A 20,329-nucleotide genomic window follows, 5' to 3' on the forward strand; every position below is an offset into this window, starting at 1 on the left:
AAGCTGAAGATGAAAAGAGGATGGCTTCTACAACAGGATAATGATCATAAACAGACCTCAAAATCCACAATGGACTCCCTCAGGAAGCGGAAGCTGAAGGTCTTGCCATGGCCATCACAGTCCCCCGACCTAAACATCAACGAAAATCTCTGGATAGACCGCAAAAGAGCAGTGCATGCAAGACGGCCCAAGAATCTCATAGAACTAGAAGCCTTTTGCAAGGAAGAATGGGCAAAAATCCCCAAACAAGAATTGAAGGACTCTTAGCTGGCTGCAGAAAGCCTTTAGAAGCTGTGATACTTGCCAAAGGGGTTGTTACTAAATACTGACCATGCAGGCTGCCCAAACTTTTGCATATCACTGTATGCAATTTTCTTCCTGAATGGTGCTTCAAAAAGTTGGACTTCCAAATATCACTCTTCTTCCTACTTGCAAATTCTCCAGCAACTTTTGCATCACCACAATGCACACAGGTAACACCAGTTTCTGTATTGTACATAAATATTTCCCCTGAAACCTCCCTCAAGTGACGGACGGTGATGTACTCAGTGACGACAATGCCAATGAATATGAAGGGAAGGGCAGCAGTCTGTCTCACTGGAGTCTGCCACATTTGTGATGTGAAAGCTACTTGTTGCCCAGGGCAAAGGTGTTTGATATCGTTATGTGCCCAGAGAGAATTGGCAGAACATGTTCTCACGGGTAGAAAAGTCCAGAGCAAGAGCAGGCGGAGCAAGCAACACACAATAAATGCTGGAGGAACTCAGCAGGCCGGGCAGCATCTATGGGAAAGAGTACTAATGCTGAGTCCCGCCGGCATTTTGTGTCTGTTGCTTGGATTTAAAGCAGCTGCAGATTTTCTCCTGCTGCGGTTGGAGATAGAGCAAAGGTGATTTTCTTAACAGCTGATAGAAAGATTTTGTTCTCTTTTTCCGAGTTTCTAATCCTTGCATTCAGTTAGCTAGAGCTCAGCTCTGTCTGTAAGATCTATCTGCTCCCGTTCCCTGATTAGCCGGAAGCTCCCCGGGGTCCGTGTACGGATCGTGGGGCTGAGAGAGAGGAAAAAGACCTGCCTGTGCCGAGTTTACGGGCCACAGTTCTCACAGCAATTGTCACTCAATTAGAGTCAGAAAAGCCCTTAACTTGCCGCTCCGCCCGACATTTTTGTATACTGCACGCATGCGTAGTTATCGGAGACGGCAGCAACCCTGCGCCTGCGTATTTGATCGCTGCTTCAAACGACAGCGGAATTTTATTCGCGCGGCTTTATGGGTAACCATGGTGCTATTAAACATTTCTGCAAGCACAGGTTCCATGTCCATATCACAGGTTTTTTTTGTGTGTAGAAAACTCAGCAGCTTTCTTAATGCAGAAAGCGGCTCCCATAAACGATACACTAAATATCAACAGGCATTTTGTGTATCTAATGCCAAAGTGCAATCCTCTTACAAATGCAGATCTGAAACAAAAGTGATTCTGCAGTTGCTGGAAATACAAAGTCGCACGCACACAAAATGCTGAAGGAGCACTGCAGTTCAGGCAGCAACTAAGCAGAGGAGTACACAGTCTGGACATGCTGAAGGGGCTCGGAATAAATGCTGCCCGTTTATTCCTCTCCACATTTGCTGATTACCTGCAATGTTTTGTAGAAATTAACCATTTTGTTTTTCAATTGACCAGTTTCCAAATGTTTCTCATCTTTCATTCATAGCCACATCCTGCTGGTCCGGTTCCTCTTCCTCCTCCTGCTCGTAACCTCCAGACCCCATCTCTTTCCAGAGCCCCAGAGCCCTGATTGGAGCTGGAAACTCTTTGGTTTCTGACTCTGCTCCATCGAAGATTCACTCGCCATTCTGCTGTCAGGCTTTAGTGGCGCATTGCAACAACCCGGCTGTCTGAGGCACAGTCCTCTGAAATTAGTGGAAATGACACAAAATTTGAAAAGAGCAGGGAAAAAGGAGTTTAACCATCTTAGTCCAGAGCCCTGGGGAAATACTCAGCGAGCTCATCGTGTTAATTAGCCTGGGGAAATTCATGCAGGTGTATCAGATGGTGAGACGCATTGATCGTGTGAAAAGTCAGTGGACTGCACTGCCAGCGACGGCGGTAGAGACGGGTACAATAGAGTCTTTTAAGAGAATCTTAGAGAGGTACATGGAGCTTAGGAAAATAGAGGGTTCTGTGGTAGGGTCATTCTAGGCATTTTCTAGAGTAGGTTACATGGTCAGAACAACATTGTGGGCCGAAGGGTCTGTAATTTGCTGCAGATTTCTCAGATTCTAAGAAATTCAAGGGAAATCTCTTCTCCCACAGAGTGGTGACAAGTTGCAACAGGGAGAGTGAGAGATAAGTTTTAAAATACTGATATGGAACAGAAAACTGGGCAGGGACCAGATAGACTGAGTGGCCTCTCTAGTCTACATTGTACTGAGATCACATTTTATTTACGCGGCTGCGACGAGAGACTTTCTGATTATTATGTCCATCCCGGCATTTGACGGTGGTAAACTCAGAGTCAGCAATGGTATTGTACCTCAGGAGTAGGTGATTAGGCTTTTTCGTTGGAGATGATAAACTGCCGGTAGTGTGTGTCTGGATGAGTGGGTCGTTTTCAGACTGGAAGGAGGTAGCGTTTGGAGTACCCCAGAGATCAGTCCCTGACCACAGTTGTTCACAGTTTAATGTCCTGGCGGAGGCAGCGAGATGTGAGATGCCCCAATCTGCTGGTGAGGCAGAAAGAGTGGAGTTGGGGGAGGGGAGGCTATGCACATGCAATTTCGTAGCTTTGCAATCAGTACATAGTGCACTGTGGGGCTGCAGTGGCGGGTTCCAATGCTGGGATCCGTGCACAGTCACTGTGGACTGTGACAATTTTGTGAATAAAGCACCATTCTCCAATTTAGAATCCCAAGCTGGGGAACAAGCCTACCGATTGTATATTTAAGTTGTATAATAATAATCTGATAACCAGATAGTATAGCTCTCCACGACCTCTCTATCCAGTCCTTTCAATATTCGAATTCGTTTGTAAATTTCCCCAGCGGGCCATCAATACTGTCATCCGATGCATTGACAGTGAACTCGCCGAAAGAAAAGTAAAATTTTCTCACTAGCAACCCTATGGCTTCTAAGCAAAAACGTTACTTTACCTGCTTGATAATTATATTTTATGATAATTAGTGAGCGCAACCATGCAATACTTCGTCATATTATTAAAGTAAGTATTAAATGGCACTGCACCACTGCTCCAGCCGTCCGGCAGAGCTCAGGCCCGGTCCTTTCTCAATGCAACCGGCCTCGATTTACACAATCTCGGGATCAGCCCATAATTATCGCCGCCCGAATGGGAGATGCAGAGGTCTGCACATCGCCGCCGGTGGCCGGAGGTCCATGCAGTGCAAACGGGTTGGCGGGTGGAGGGGGGGGGGGATACTCGGATAGAATATAGGGACTGATCCTGGACCCTGAGGGTGGCCTCATCTTGGCACAAGAGGAGGCGATATTTCACACGTCGGAACGGGAATGGGAATGGGAATGGGAATTAACATGTTTGGACACCGGGAAGCCCCGCTCGGAGCGGATAGTTCAAAGGTTAATTTATTAGCAAAGCAGGTATCCTTAAACAACTCTGAATTTTTTACTTCTCCAGAGAGCCACGAAACAAATGTCGTTCACAGTGAAAAATGAAATTTCCACCCCAATCCCCGCATAAAAACTAACGGCATCCCGATCATCAAACCCCAAAACCCACCCCTCCCGTACAAAAGGGAACAATAACATCAACACCCCCGAAAATAAACACTCCTACCCGGCACAACTGCGGAGGAGCCGGTGTCACCAGTGTGGAGGCGGCCGCATCGGGAGCAGCGGACACAACAGGCGACCCCGGAAGATTCACAGGTGAAGTGTCGCCTCACCTGGAAGGATGTTTGGACAACGGAGAGAGTTCGGCCGTCCGGCCCTTTCACTGTGACACCCCGAACTCCACATCAAATCCGTCCAAACTAATTTGGGTGAACTTTAATGACCAATAAATATAATTCCTCTCAGCGATCAGCTGTCTGAATGATCCCCTGACTCTGAGAGGAAGGGATATCTTTGGCCCACACTGTCAGGATGTTGAGTTTACCAGGAGACAAAGACTGCAGGGACGAGAGGTTTTCTGTTGACTAATACACTGTGTGTGGACCACGCTGGCAATTCTGGTGTTGTGACCCGAATCGAGACAAACACCACGCTGCCCACTCCACCAACAACACGGCACAGCCGGACACATAACAGGGGACTTTACATCCCACAACCCTGGATTCAGTGATGAAACCCGTGATTAATGTTGTTCTCCCACTGAAAAGTCCGTCAATGTGCTTTTGAATGCGAGCGCTCTCCCACAGGTGACATCATACAGCTTCTCACCCCACGCGCCTGACGTCACACACGCGCTGCCGTGCTCGACCTTTATCGGTTTAACAGCTGGGCTAATGATCACGTGACCAGACAATTTCCTCCCCCCCCCCCCCCCCACCGCTGTCAACGCAGGATTCAGGATCTGTGCTATGCCAATTCGTGCGAAGCGATGTCAATCACTGATTATACCCAGTCGCGGAGGCGGACAAGCCGAGTGGGCGTTACCCCTCTGAGTCCGTCTCCCGCTCGAGCGCCGACCGCCTCCTCAGAGCGGAGAAAACCTCAAAGTAAATGTCCGCTCTCTGATTTATTTCCATTTCCCTCCGAGGGAAGTTGGGGCGTTTGTGAAGCGTCTCCTGCGGCCGGAGTCTGATGTATCGCCTCGAAGTAGGAGGAGACCGTTCGGCCCGTCGGTTTGATGCCAGTTCCACGGGGAGAGGGGGGATTTTATTGAAAGGATGAAAATGGTGAGGGAGGGGCGGACAGGATGTTTGTCCTAGTGGGGACAGGAGGGGCTAATCGGTAGAAATGTCTGAGCCCACGGTGGTGTCGAGCAGAGGGATTCACCACATTGGGGGCAAACACCAGCAGACTGTTGAACTGCAAGCGGGGCCGATGGTCCGGGCAAAGTGACAATTATTTGGGATTTGTTGAGATTGTACCTGGAATATGGTGTAAAATCCCGCTCCCCATACTAACACGGGTTATACAGACCGAAGAACAAACTGCCGGAGGAACTCAATGGGTCGGGCAGCATCTGTGGAGGGAAATGGACCGTCAACATTTCGGGCTGAGACCCTCCCTCTGGACTAAGTGTGGACGGGAAATAATCAGAGAGAAGAGGTGAGGGTTGGGGATGGGGCAAGAGCTGGGGAGAGAGAGGTGGATCCAGGTGAGGGGGGAGGTGGGAGGTGGTATTTGCTATAGAGAGTGCAATGAAAATTCACCTGACTGATCCCTAGAGTGGTGTGGTCATCATATGGAGAAATATCAAATGCGATAATCCGTTCATTTGGAGAATCAAGGACTGAGAACGCATTGAAATGCACAGCATCATTGCCGGTTGAACCAGGGATCCCAGTCTCTGAAACAGGAATGGACTATCCAGGACTGAAATGAGGGGAAATGTCTCCATTCCGACGGTGGTAAATGTCTGTAAAACCCCTCCACAGATGGCGGCAAATGTGTGGAGACCGAAGGGATGGAGGAAATGAGGACTGGGCAGAAACATGCGGCTGAGATGGGAGAGCAGACACCATCTTGCTGATGGTTAGAGGGGCTGAATGGCCTCCTGCTGTTTCTCACTTGATGTTTCAGTGTTCCTGTCCAGCAAGGCACCGGAGGAATGTGAATAGAAATTAGTGTTTATAAACACAGAACTGATTTAAATGAAACGTAAAAGGGATCGGGGAAGATATGGTGTGAAATAATAATCATGTCTCTGGGGTAAATATGGAATAATGTGGGGAATGCAGTGGATGGGTCGGGCAGCGTGTGAGGGGCGAGGAGTAGAGTCACTGGTTCAGGTGGGAAACCCTCCACCCGTCACCTGATTCCGTTTCCCATTCATGTTTTTCTGCAGATCTGCAGCATCTGCGGGTCTCTGCTCTACGTGTCCGTGTAGCTTGACCTTTCACCCGTTCAGACAAGTCAGTGAGATCCGGATCTGTCACGTCCTCTCGTTGTGGGTGGACAATGTATTTTTTTTCTCTGCAATACTTTCTGCATGTTTCATTCCACTGTTTTGAGATGCTGAAGTGCAGCCGATGTTTCTGGGTGTCTGACCCACTTATGTGAGAATTTATATATTCTTCTTTAAAAATCACAATTGTTAAAAAAATATTGTTATGAATTAGGGTCCTACTACTACCGCAGCAACAACAAATTTCATGACACATGCCGGTGCTATTAAACCTGATTCTGATATTGATATGGGAGACCCACCACCGGTCACCTGATCCCAGTTACCGCAGATCGTAATGTGAGATTGAAGCCTTTTCCATATATTTGCATTCCACAGAAATGACAACAGGTCAGTTTCCTTCTGTGGTTCCAGAGCAGAAGCTCAGTCTGTCTAATATTTCCACACAATTAAAATGGGGAATTTGTTTATTATCATCATGTACTGAGCTGCAGTGAGAATCTTGCCTGACGTACCATCCACACAGATGGATACATTTCAAAAGTACATTGAGCTGATATAGGACAAAGCAATAATCACTGTAACAAAGCATTGTGGCTGCAGAGAAAGAGCAGTGCAGATAGACATATGGTGCAGGGTCACGTCGAGTTACATTGTGAGGACGAGTCTATTTTATTATTCATTTGGCTTATAACCACAGACAGGAAGCCATCCTTCAGCCTGGAGTTACGCACTTTAAGGCTTTTGTATCTCTTCCCCGATGGGGGAGCGGGTTTGCAGCAAGAATGTCCAGGTTGTGAGGTACTTTGAGTACATGGCCTGCTTTTCCGAGGGAGGGCAAGTGTAGGAAGAATCCATGGAGGGGAGGCTTGTTTCTCTGATGTTCTCTGCTCTCCAAAGTTCTCTGCAGTTCCTTGCAGTCATGGGCAGAGCAGTAGCCATACGAAGGCGTGAAGTATCGACAAGGAGCTCAGAGACCTCGGCCTTCACCCTGCCTTGTGTAGCTGGATCCTGGACTTCCTGTCAGATCGCCGGCAGGTGGTAAGAGTGGGCTCCATCTCCTCTGTCTCTCTGACCCTCAGCACACATACCCCACAGGGTTGTCTCTTTGACCCCCTCCTTTACTCTCTGTGCACCCATGACTTGTGTTGCCACCCACAGCTCCAATCTGCTATTTAAATTTGCTGTCAGCACTACATTGATTGGCCTAATCTGAAATACTGATAACAATCAATCAAATGCCTTCTGACAAGGCTCGGTCCAAACAAACTTTTCACCCTTCTTCAGGAGATTGGTCAGAGTTCTTACAGAACTTACGATAATATCCATCCATTCCCAGAAACCTTCTGAGAACCTTCTTAGCAGTCAGAATAGGATCTTGAGAAATTGTCTGGACTTTTGCCCGAACAGGAGCCTACTTGCTTTGACCTACAACATAGCCAAGACAGGTCACAGTGTCATGGCCAAATTCACTCTTAGCCAAGTTAACTGTAAGGTTGTCCTAGGAAAGCCTGTCAAATAGCTTTTCTACTGCAGAGATATGCTCTTCCCAAGTGCCACTCCCTGTAACTAACTCATCAATATAGGTATCTGTGTGTTCTAACCCTCGAATTACAAAATCAGTCATTCTCTGGGATGTTCCTGGAGCATGTTTCCTTCCAAAACGCAAAACATTGTATTCATACAACCCAGATGGTGTCACAAATGCAGAAATTTCTCTATGTCTCTCCGTCAATGGAACACACCAATACCCTGTCAACAGATCAATCTTTGTAAGAAATTAGCTTTTCCAGCCTTATCGATGCAATAATCCACTCTAGGGATAGGATAGGCATCTGTTTTTGTTACTGCATTTACCTTTCTATAATCAGTGCAAAATCTAACACTACCATCAGGTTTGTGCACAATAATGCAGGATGACTCCAATCTCATTTTGAAGGCCTGATAATACCATTCTCCAGCACATACTCAATTCCCTGGTCAGCCAAATCACACTTTTCTACGTTCATGCAATATTGGTGTTGTTTAATCAGTTTGCCTTGACCAACATCTACATCATGTACTGCGACCGTGGTTTGATTGGGAACATCGGGAAATAAATCTTTAAACTTCAGAATTAATTCCTTCAGCTGTTGTTGCTTTGGCTGCAGATGAGCCAACTCGTTATCAATGTTTTCTGGAAAAACCGAGTTCATTAGTCTAACTGGGACCATGTTTGGCTTGTGAAAAGTCTCAGACGAGTCAATTGTTTCATTCTCAAAATAAGGCTTTATCAATATTTATGTGTACCAGCTGTGTTAGTTTACTTCGGTCTTGTGTTGTAATAACATAATTCACATCATTAAATTGAGAGACTATTTCATACGGTCTATTGAATTTCACCTGAAATGGACTCATCAACATAAGGCAAGCACCTTATCCCCCACCCGATATTTTCTTTCGCAACCCTGCTTATCAAACTAACATTTCATTTTGTTTTGAGAAATCTTTAAGTTTTGTCTCGCTAGACTACAGGTTTGGTGTAGTTTATTTTTGAACTTCAAAACATAGTCTAACGAGTTAACATGTACATCCCCATCAATCCACTGTTCCTTTAACAAGGTCAAAGGGCACACTGCGACCAAATACAAGTTCAAAAGGAGTAAAGCCCAGCGATTCCTGTACTGACTCTATTTCTGTGGACAAAAGCAAATGTATTCCTTCATCCCAGTCTTTTCCATTTTCAACACAATATGTCTTAATCATTGTTTTGAGGGTAGAATGAAATCTACCTAAAGCCCCTTGTGATTCTGTATGGTACGCAGATGACGCAATTTGGTTTGCTCCCAGTTCAGAAACTACCTGCTGGAATAATCCAGATGTAAAATTACATCCTTGATCAGACTGGATATCTTTAGGCAAATTGAATAATGTGAAAATCTTGGTAAGAGCCTTCGCCACAGTTTTAGCTTTAATATTTCTGAGAGGTATTGCCTCTGGGAATCTGGATGCTGTATACATAATAGATAGCAGATACTGATGGCTAGCTTTAGTCTTTGGTAATGGGCCAACACAATCCACTATAACTTTGGAAAAGGGTTCACCGAATGCAGGTATAGGCCACTGGGGCGAGCTCATTAGGTTTACCCACAACTTGACAAGTGCCTTTTGGAAGCTGTTATTCAGGGTAAACATAACTTTATGAGTTAAAGCAAACTGATCTGCTAATCCAGCAGATTCCTTCATAGTGGCAGCATCATTTCCATCAAAATACGTTTTTATGTCATCAGGGACGCACCTTCTGAATTCTTCAATTAAAACCAACTCTTTCAAGCTGTTAAAATCATCATTCACATGTTCAGATGTGCACCAACGGTCAAAACACACAAATTTCTCATAAGCAAATTCCGTATGTCTGGTTCACAGATTTATTCAAATTTCTAAACTTTTGCCTGTCTGCTTCTGGGACCAACTCATAAGCTTTGAGCACAGCCTGTTTCACTATGTCATAATGTGTGGTGCGTGACCATGTGGTTAAGGTGGTGAACTAGAGATCTGAAAGTCATGAGTTCGAGCCTCAGCCGAGGCAGCGTGTGTGTCCTTGAGCAAAGCACTGAACCACACACGGCTCCGGCACATTTATAGCCCAGTGGCGATGATTGGGTCAGCATAAATAAGTAAATAATAAGCTGCTTCAGCAACTGTCAAAGCAGAATAGGCTTGCTAGGCCTTTCCCTTAATTAGACTTTGTAAGAGAATCTTCTTTCTGCTTTTCTGCCTCTCCAGCCTGAAACAGCCTTTGCCTTTCCGGAGTCTCCATCTTCTATTTTTCTAACTTGTCCTGGAGCTCAAGCTCACTATGTTTACTTTCAGGAAACTCCAACTCCTCCACTTTAAACACACCTCAGATACATAATGTTCAGCTGTTACCCTCTGCATCTGTGCCCTCCTCATTGTCAATTTCACCTTAGCAAGTATTAACGTTTTAGCAATATGCAACAACTCAATCCTTCTGCTGTCCTCTAATGCCTGAGAGGTTCACACTTCCAGATATCTATCAACATCCATTGCTGCTGATTTTCCACACACAAGTAAATCAAAAGGGATTTCCCGAATGAAATCGATATTAAATCAATCCTTAAATTTGTTCATATCCCAGACGCAGGCCCCATTTTGTTACAAATCATAACGCTTTAGAAACGAACCAGCAGCAACAGACTACTCCCAGTGGCCACACATTTTAATTCCATATCCCATTCCCATTCTGATATGTCTATCCATGGCCTCCTCTACTGTCAAAATTAATCCAAACTAAGTTTGGAGTGATAACACCTTATATACTGGCTGGGTAGCCTCCAAACTGATGGGATGAACATTGACTTCTCTAGCTTCCGTTAATGCCCCTCTTCCTCTTCTTACCCCATCACTGACATATTTAATTGTTTGCCTGTTTTCCATGTCTCTCTGGTGCTTCCCCCCCCCCCACCTTTCTTTCTCCTGAAGCCTCCTGTCCAATGATCCTTTCCCATCTCCAGCTCTGTATCTCTTTCGCCGATCACCTTTCCAGATAATAGCTTCATCCCACCACCTCCAGTCTTCTCCTATCATTTCGCATTTCACCCTCCCCCCACTACTTTCAAATCTCTTAGTATTTTTATTTTCAGTTAGTCCTGATGAAGGGTCTCAGCCTGAAACGTTGACATTTCTTCTCCTCATTGATACTGCCTGGCCTGCTGTGTTCCACCAGCATGTTGTGTGTGTTGTTTGAATTTCCAGCATCTGCAGATTTCCTCTTGAGTGTTATGTGTATAAATATAACTCCCAAACTATTGAGCTCGGGGGAAACAAGGCATGGAGTCTTGAGATGGGAAAGTATGAAAGTTCAGTTCAACCACAGAATAGGTGATGAGAGAGATATTTGTAATCCAGGATAAATGTTGAGAGAAGGCAATTATGTCGTATTCTACAGGTTCCATGGTGGTAAAACGAGACCAACAGTCACTGTAGATTTTATCTGCCATCCTTCCAAATCCACATACTAATTATCACCCGAAGTGACTTGTCATAATTGGTATTGTCTTAGTGAATTACCACACCACAGCCAGGCAATGGTTAACACTTAAGTGGTCTCCACAGGATACCCCAAATCAGATCCACTTCTATGGATCAAATGAGGTGACAACCACAATTTTGATGTACGGTGAATCAATAATTAGCCCACCCTTGTGGTCAAAGGAAAGTTCCAAACAGTCACCCTTGGCCACTAGTTCCCTGGTTTCGATTCTTCCATTTTCCTTCCTTCGTCTCCGTCTGACTCTGAGTGTCTGTGTCCTCGGTTAAAACTAAACAAGCTGCGAGCGATGTAAACAAGCTGCAAGTCAGACACATTTGCCTTCTTAATCTCTCTCTCTCTTAAAATGACAATCCACAGCAAAAAAAACCTAGGAATTCATAACAATTGCCACTCGCCATTGTGAACTGACAGGTGTGCCAGTAGGTGGGATGACTGAGTGAATCCTTTCCCACATTCTCAGCAGGTGAATGGCCTCTCCCTAGTGTGAACTAGCTGGTGTCTCTGTAGGGTAGATGACTGAGTGAATCCCTTCCCACAGACTGAGCAGGTGAACGGCTTCTCCCCAGTGTGAACTCGCTGATGTACCAGTAGGGTAGATGATTCAGTGAATCCTTTCCCACAGACTGAGCAGGTGAATGGCTTCTCTCCAGTGTGAACTCGCTGGTGTCTCTGTAGGGTGGATGAGCGAGTGAATCTCTTCCCACATTCTGAACAGGTGAACGCTTTCTCCCCGGTGTGAACTTGCTGGTGACTCTGTAGGTGAGATAACTGAGTGAATCCCTTCCCACATTCTGAGCAGGTGAAAGGCCTCTCCCCAGTGTGAACTCGCAGGTGATTCTGTAGGTGGGATTTATGAGTGAATCTCTTCCCACAGACTGAGCAAGTGAACGGCTTCTCCCCAGTGTAAACTCGCTGGTGTCTCTGTAGGTTAGCTAACCGAGTGAATCCCTTCCCACAGACTGAGCAGATGAACGGCCTCTCCCCAGTGTGAAGTCGCTGATGACTCTGTAGGTGAGATGAATGAGTGAATCTCTTCCCACATTCTGAACAGGTGAACGGCTTCTCCCCAGTGTGAACTCGCTGATGACTCCGTAAATCAGATGACCAAGTGAATCCTTTCCCACAGACTGAGCAGATGAATGGCCTCTCCCCAGTGTGAACTCGCTGATGACTCTGTAGGGTGGAAGAGTCAGCGTATCTCTTCCCACATTCTGAGCAGGTAAACGGCCTCTCCCCAGTGTGAACTCGCTGATGTTTCTGTAGGCTGGATAAATTAGTGAATCTCTTCCCACAGACTGAGCAGGTGAATGGCTTCTCCCCAGTGTGAACTCGCTGATGTCTCTGTAGGCTGGATAAATTAGTGAATCTCTTCCCACAGACTGAGCAGGTGAAAGGCTTCTCCCCAGTGTGAACTTGCTGATGTACCAGTAAGGTAGATGACTGAGTGAATCCTTTCCCACAGACTGAGCAGGTGAATGGCTTCACCCCAGTGTGAACTTGCTGGTGTCTCTGTAGGGTGGATGAGTGAGTGAATCTCTTCCCACATTCTGAGCAGGTGAACGCTTTCTCCCTGGTGTGAACTTGCTGGTGACTCTGTAGGTGAGATAACTGAGTGAATCCCTTCCCACATTCTGAGCAGGAGAATGGCTTCTCCCCAGTGTGAACTCGCTGATGTACCAGTAGGGTAGATGACTGTGTAAATCCTTTCCCACACTCTGAGCAGGTGAATGGCTTCTCCCCAGTGTGAACCCGCTGGTGAGCCATTAGGTCAGATGACTGAGTGAATCCTTTCCCAGAAATTCAGCAGATGACCAGCCTCTGCCCAGTGTGAACTGACTGGTGTGTCCACAGGTAGGATGACCAACTGAACCCCTTCTCACACACAGAACAGGTGAATGGCCTTGTCCAGTGTGAATTTGCTGATGTACCTTCAATTGTGATGACAGAGGGAATCCATTCCCACTGTCTGAGCAGGTGAAAGGCCTTTCTCCTGTGTAAATTCCAGGTGTGTCAGTTGGTCAAATGACCGAGTGAATCCCTCCCCACAGTCTGAGCAGGAAGGGTGGTCAATTGGATCCCTTGCTCCACTTCTTAAATATCTAGACAGAGACAACAAAACTGGTGTGCCGTGTTTGAGCTTCCTGGAGACAAATTCCTTCTCACTTTTAACCTGTAAAAAGATTTTAAAAATCCATCAATGGGTGTAGGACAACATTTCAGATGAGATTACTGGAGTTGCCAAGGTTTCATCTGGTATCACACTGTTACAGTGAGGTTCAACAAAAGTTGGACAGAGAAATCATCTCCTGTCTGGGCAGAGTGCTGGCATCTGGAATGACCATCAATTCCCTGATGCTCTTCCTGTCTCTATAAGAATGGGGCATTTCTGCCGTCTCCTGGCTCAGCTTGACTCTCTCCATTGGTATTATTCCCTGTTCATGCTGAGCTGCATGGGTTCCTGGCCCCACAGTAACTGAAACACTCTCACACAATTAGTTTTTCTTGACTTGCAGCTGGGATCATCTTTTGTGTATTATTAACTTAAAGTGTTACAGTTTTAACACCACATAAAAAACTCCTGCTGAAATGACTGGTTGGTTCACACAGCTGTCAAAAGGGGTTAGAGTGAACTTTTGTATTATTTCAGGTTCTTGTCACAATCATAGAAAATTTCAACATAGAAACAGGCCCTTTGGGCCATCTAGTTTGTGCTGAACTATTTAAACAGCCCACTCCCACACCTCTACCATCCAGGTACCAACACAAACCTCTTAAATGTTGAAATCGAGCTCGCATGCACCACTTGTGCTGGCTGCTCATTCCACAGCCGGATGACCATCTGTGTGAAGAAGTTTCCCCTCATGTTCCCCTTAACATTTCACCTTTCACCCTTAACCCATGGCCTCTGGTTGTTGTCCCACCCAATCTTCATGGAAAAAGCCTGTTTAAATTAACACTATGTGTGCCTCCATATCACAATCAAATCTCCCCTCAATCTTCTGCATTCCAAGGTATAAAGTCCTGATTTGTTCAATCTTTCCTTATAACCCAAATCCTCCAGACATGGCAACATCCTTGTGAATTTTCTCTGAAATCTCTGAACTTCTTTTACATCTTTCCTGTAGGTAGGTGACCAAAACTGCACACAATACTCCAAATTAGGCCTCACCAATATCTTCTAGAAGTCAACATAACATCCATCTATTGTTATCAGTACTTTGGTTCATGAAGGGCAATGGGCTGAAATCATTTTTTCCATCCCTATCTACCTGTGGTACCGCTCTCAGTGAATTAAGGACTTGTATTCCTAGGCCCCTTTCTTCCACAACACTCCTCCGTGCCTGACCAGTCACTGTGAAAGACCTCCCTTGGTAGGTCATACCAAAGTGCAACAACTCACACTGGTCTGCATTGAGTTTCATTTTCCATTTTTCAAACCATTTTCCCACCTGGTCCAGATCACACTGCAAGCCATGATAGTCTTCTCGCAGTCCGCTAAACCCCCAGTCTTGTTGTCATCCACAAATTTGCTGATCCAGTTAACCACACTATCATCCAGATTACTGATATAGATGACAAACAACAACAGATCCAGCACTGATCCCTGTGGCAACCACTAGTCACAGGCCTCCAGTCAGAGAGGCAACCATCTGCTATCACACTCTGGCTTCTCCCAAAGACAGTGTCTCATCCAATTTACTGTCTCATCTTGAATGCTGAGTGACTGAACCTTCCTGACAAACCTCCCATATGAGACTTTGTCAAGTGCCTTGCTAACGTCCATGTAGACAACATCCACTGCCTTGCCTTCATCCACTTCCCTGATAACTTCCTCGAGAGACTCTATAAGATTGGCGAGAGCCATGCTGTCTATCCTTTATCAGTCCACACCTATCCAAATACTTACAGTACATACCTGGTTCCTGCACCCACATGCCAATAACTTTCCCAGTTCTGATGTCAAGCTCACCAATGTATAAATTCCTAGTTCATTTTTACAGCCTTTCTTGAACAACAGAACAACATTGTCTGTCCTCCAATCCTCCAGTACCTCACCTGTCACTAAGGATGATTTAAATATCTGTGCTAAGGCCCCGATAATTTCTGCACTTGTCCTCCGCAGGGTCCTAGTGAACAACTTGTCAGGCCCTGGGGATTGATCCACACTAATTTGCCTCAAACCCCTCCACCTCTGTAATCTGTACAGGGTCCATGAAGTTGATGCAGCTTTGCCTCACTTCTATAGACTCTGTGTCCATCTCCTGTGTAAATACGGATGCGAAAAAAAATCTTCCCAAATCTATGTTATCCCTTCATATGGATTACCATTCTGATCTTCCAGAGAATTATTTTTTTTTCCCTTGCAATCTTTTTGCTCTTAACATATCTGCAGATTCCCTTAGGAACCTCCTTCACCTTGTCTGCTGGGGCAAACTCATGCCTTCTTTTATTTTTTTCATAAGTGTTCACTTGAATTTCCTGTATTTCATAAGTACCCCATTTGTTCCTATCTGCCTGTACCTGGTATGCACTTCCTTTTTATTGATCTGGGAGAGGAAAGCCAAAGGGGTGATAGATCTGCATGGTGGGAGGTGGGGGTAAGGAGGGTTAAACTAAAGTTGCAGGGGGAATGGGAGCCTGAATAACAGAACAGAGAGTGGAGAGGTTGTGGAGACAGATGTTGTTCAGGCCTCAGACAAAGTCAGGAATGAAAAAGTTGAGCATGGTGCAGTGAATATGCTGAGCCCTGTATATTTCAATACAAGGAGCAGCGTAGGAAAGGTGGATGTGTTCAGGACATGGATCAACACCTGGAATCAACACTAGGATCTGGCAACTGTGGACCGGGACAGGCTGCTTTATGGCAAAGGTGTGTTTGGTAAATGGGAGGCCTTCAAAGCGAAATTTTGAAAGTAGTAAGCTGGTATGTCAGAATAAAAGGTAAAGGTAGAAACTGTAGGGAAACTCGGATTGCAAGAGATATTGAGACCCTGGTAAAGCACAAAATTGAATTACATAACAGGGATAGGCAGTCAGTTTCTTATGGAGTATAAGAAATGCAAGAGAACACATAAGAAATCAATCAGGATGGCTAAAGATGGCATGAGGTTGCTGTCACAGAAAAGGTGAAGGATAATCCTCAGGGATTCTAGTGATAGATTAAGAGCAAAAGGATTGCAAGGCACAAAGTTGGTCCTCTGGAAGACCGGAATGGCAATCCACGTGTGGATCCAAAGCAGATGGGGGAGATCTTAAATATTTTTCCATCTCTATTTACTCAGGAGATGGACAAAGGGTCTTTGGGAGTGTGGAAACTCGGCATTAACCATTTCAACCCTGGGGAAAAAACACTCCTCTGGCCACTCACACGCTCAATACCCCTCATCATTTTATACACCAAAAAATGTCTCTAAATATAAACAAGGAAATTATACATTGTTCAATCTACTTTCCACGATTCAGTACATTTACACAGACAGGTGTGTAAAAAGGTCCCAACGAATATCAGGGACAAACAGGCCCAATTCACCATAACCACAAGCTGTTCCTGCTGCTATCATCCAGGAAACGGTACCACAGCAAAAGGACCAACAAGCCCCGGGACATCATCTTCCACCAGGCCATCAGACTGATTAATTCATGCTGATACAATTGCATTTCAATGTTGTATTGACTGTCCTATGTACAAACTATCTATTATAAATCACTATAAATTACACATTGCCCATTTAGATGGAGATGTAAGGTAAATATTTCTACTCCTCATGTTTATAAAGTATGTATCTAATAAAGTCAATTCAATTCACCCTCTCCATTATCTGTTCTGTCACTCTGGCTCCCATTCCCCCTACAACTTATTTTAACCACATTTTATTTAACCCCCTCCCCTGCTCACTACCACTAGCAAGCCTTACCACTAGGATATTCGTCCCCTCTTGTTCTGTTCCTCTAACTGACAAATCCCCTATCAGCCCTTTGACTTTCCTCTGCCAAGTAATTCCCCCCCCCCCCCAACAGTTTCTAAAGTGCTCTACCTGTTGTTGAGGGGGATGGCCACTAGAGTACTCTGTGATGCCTATTTAACCTCATTCCCCTTCCTGATTCTCACCCAGTTTCCTGTGTCCTGCACCTTGCGAGTAACTCACCTCTCTGCATGTCATATCTATCACCCCCTCCAACTGCTGGATGATATGGAATTCACCCATTTCAAGTTGCAGCTCATTGAAGTGCTGGGTTACAAGCTGCACATCTTGTAGGTGAGGGCATCAGGGACACTGGAGGTCTCCCCTCTTCCCTCCAATACCCCTCTAATTTGTAGTAATCTCCCCTCTAATTTGTAATAACCAGTGTGCAGATATATCTTGCACTGTGCATTTTTTACCCAGTGACAAGACGTGCACAGTGAATTTTATATAGAGAGGTATTCATTTTAACATCTAGCAAATCACTGTCAATAGGAACTTTGATCTCCTCTGGGTTTGATCGAGTTCATCTGCACTCTCACACAACCTATGTAGCAGGCCTGGAACAGGAAATGGAGGATTTTCTCACCAAAGCTTTTGCACATTGTCCATATGTGGTTTCCTTGCTAAATTACACTTTAAAAAGTCAGATTTCCAAATATCACTCCACTTCTTCCCACTTGCAAATTCTCCAGCAACTTTTCCATCACCAAAATGCAAACAGGCATCACTAGTTTCTGTATTCTACATAAATATTCCCCCTGAACCCTCCCCCAATGACTGACGGTGGTGAACTCAGTGAATGAAATCCCAATGAATATGAAGGGAAGGGCAGTCGTCTGTCTCACTGGAGTCTGGCACATTTGTGATGTGAAAGCTACTTGTTGCCCAGGGCAAAGGTGTTTGATGTCATTACATACCCAGAGAGAATGGGACAAAACATGTTTTCACCGGTAGAAAAGTCCAGAGCAAGAGGAGGTAGAGGAAGCAACACACACAAAATACTGGAGGAGTTCAGCAGGCCAGGCAGCATCTACGGAAAAGAGTCCTAATGCCGATTTTCTCAATTGCTGATGTAAAAGATTTTGTTCCCTTTCTCCGAGTTCCCAATCCTTGCATTTAGATAGCTGGAGCTCAGCTCTGTCTGAGAGATCCATCGGTTCCCATTCTCTCATCAGCCGGAAGCTCCCGGGGTCCGTGTACGGATCGTGGGGCTGAGAGAGAGGGAAGAGGGCAGGACTGTCCCGGGGTTGCTGGTCACGGTGTCCGAAATTCAGATGAATTATCCTAAAATCGGTGTTTAAGATAAAAACACGGAGAATCACTCTTACCTGCAACCGACATTTTCAAAGGCTTCTGTGTACTGCGCGCATGCGTGAAACTCAGGGGCGGCCTCAGCCTGACGCCTGCGCATTTCATCAGCGCTTCAGCGCCGATGAAATTCTTAACGCATGGCTCTATGGGTAATCACGGTGCCATTAAAGATTTCTGCAAGCACCGGTTCAATGTCCATATCTCATTTTTTTTTATCTTGGGTATAGAAAAAATCTGCAGCTGTTTTAACGCAGAAAGCGGCTCCCATAACCAATATACTCAATATCAACGTGTATCTAATGCCAAAGTAAAATGCAGATATAAAACACAGGAGCTTCTGCAGTTGCTGGAAATACAGAGACGCATACACACAAAACAATTCAGAGAGCAACTAAGCAGCGGAGTACACAGGCTAGGCATGCGGAAGGGGCTCTGCCTAAACGTTTTCTATTTATTCCTCTCCAAAATTTCTGCCTGATCTGTTGATTTCCACCTGTGTTTTGCAGAAATTAACCCCCCCTTTTTTTCGATCAACCAGTTTCCAAATGCTTCTAATCTTTCACTTTTAACCACATCTTGCTGGTCTTATTCGTCCTCCTCCTCTGGACCCCATTTCTCTCTGGAGCCCCTGATTCAGGCTGGCAACTCTTTTGTTTCTGACTCTGCACCATCGAAGATTCACTCGCTAGTCTGCTGTCAGACTTTAGAGGTGCATTGTGTTGCGAGACCGCAGGTTCGTTTACTGTGAGTGTCGCTTTAAGTGCCTGAGTGAGGCGGGTCCTGTGACGTCAGACACAAGCTGCGGCAGCCTGAGGGAGCGGGAGAGGAGAGGGAGAGGGAGACAAGCTGTTGGAACTTCAGCGTGTGACTGCTATAGGCTGAAACTCATCCATGCCCAAAAGGTTGGGTTGATCTGATCATCGGCACGCAGTGCACAACGGATGTGTGACTGTCACTTCGTATCATCCATATGTGTGGATTTGCTGGAGTATCCTGTGGTGTCACTTTTGTTGGCCCTTACCTGGAATCGGGGTGTTCTGTGCTAACCACTTGAAGACGATTTTCCTGTGACTGTCACCTGGTGATATTTCTAATCTTCGGCGACTGTTATTTCGTTTACCCAGCGTGGAATGTGTGTGGAATTCTTCATAATTGCCTTCTCTCTACATCTTCGTGTGGATTTACAAATCTCTCCTCTCACTCACCTTACTCCGTGGATCACTGAACTTTTCTAATTTACCATCTGAAGACTTTAAGCATTGTTTCCCAAGCTTGATAGTTTGGGAGCTATATATACGCATAACACTGTTAACTTCTGTTTATTTCATTTAATCTTTTATATTTGGAGTAGATACTGTTAGGTATCCGTGACGGGTCAAAGAACCAGCAGAAATATAAAACACCGTGTCGTCTGGTATTGCAGTAAACTAATGCTATTTATTCAGTAACTACAGCAATATAAATGCAGATATATCAAACAGGTTATCAATCATTTTTATATATATATATGTGTGTGTGTGTGTGTGTGTGTGTGTGGAAATAGGAAAGCCAAGCTCCTTCACGCCTCGGGGTAAATGGATACCGTCTTACGGTGATGAGTGAAGTTCGGTTCAGTTCGTGGGATTGAGTCGAGCAGTGATGGAGAGAGAGAGAGGAGAGGTTTGAGTCTTCAGGTAAGCTGATGCCGTCGATAGTCACGTCGTCCTCCGAAGTCCTTTGGAAGTCACCGACTGTGATACTACAAACGGGACCGTTCTTCTATGGTGGAGTTATTAACCCAGGCGACGGATGGACACACGAATAACTCCCCACCGGTCACAGCCTTTTCACACTGCGAGAGCCACTGATCGATGCTCCGGATCGATCTTCCAAAACCCACCTTTTTCTGTGGACACAACAAAGCTGATTCAGTGTCCAAAACCATGTGTCTGGAGGTCTATCAGCGGACCTCCT

General features: G+C 45.4%; 1 pseudogene; it reads right to left on the reverse strand.

The window, feature by feature from the left end:
* Positions 1–11,474: 11,474 nt before the first annotated feature.
* On the reverse strand, positions 11,475–18,421 carry LOC132389599 (gastrula zinc finger protein XlCGF26.1-like; annotated as a pseudogene).
* Between the last annotated feature and the right edge of the window lie 1,908 nt (positions 18,422–20,329).

Source organism: Hypanus sabinus, unplaced genomic scaffold, assembly GCF_030144855.1.
Source record: "Hypanus sabinus isolate sHypSab1 unplaced genomic scaffold, sHypSab1.hap1 scaffold_61, whole genome shotgun sequence".
Taxonomy (NCBI): Eukaryota; Metazoa; Chordata; class Chondrichthyes; order Myliobatiformes; family Dasyatidae; genus Hypanus; species Hypanus sabinus.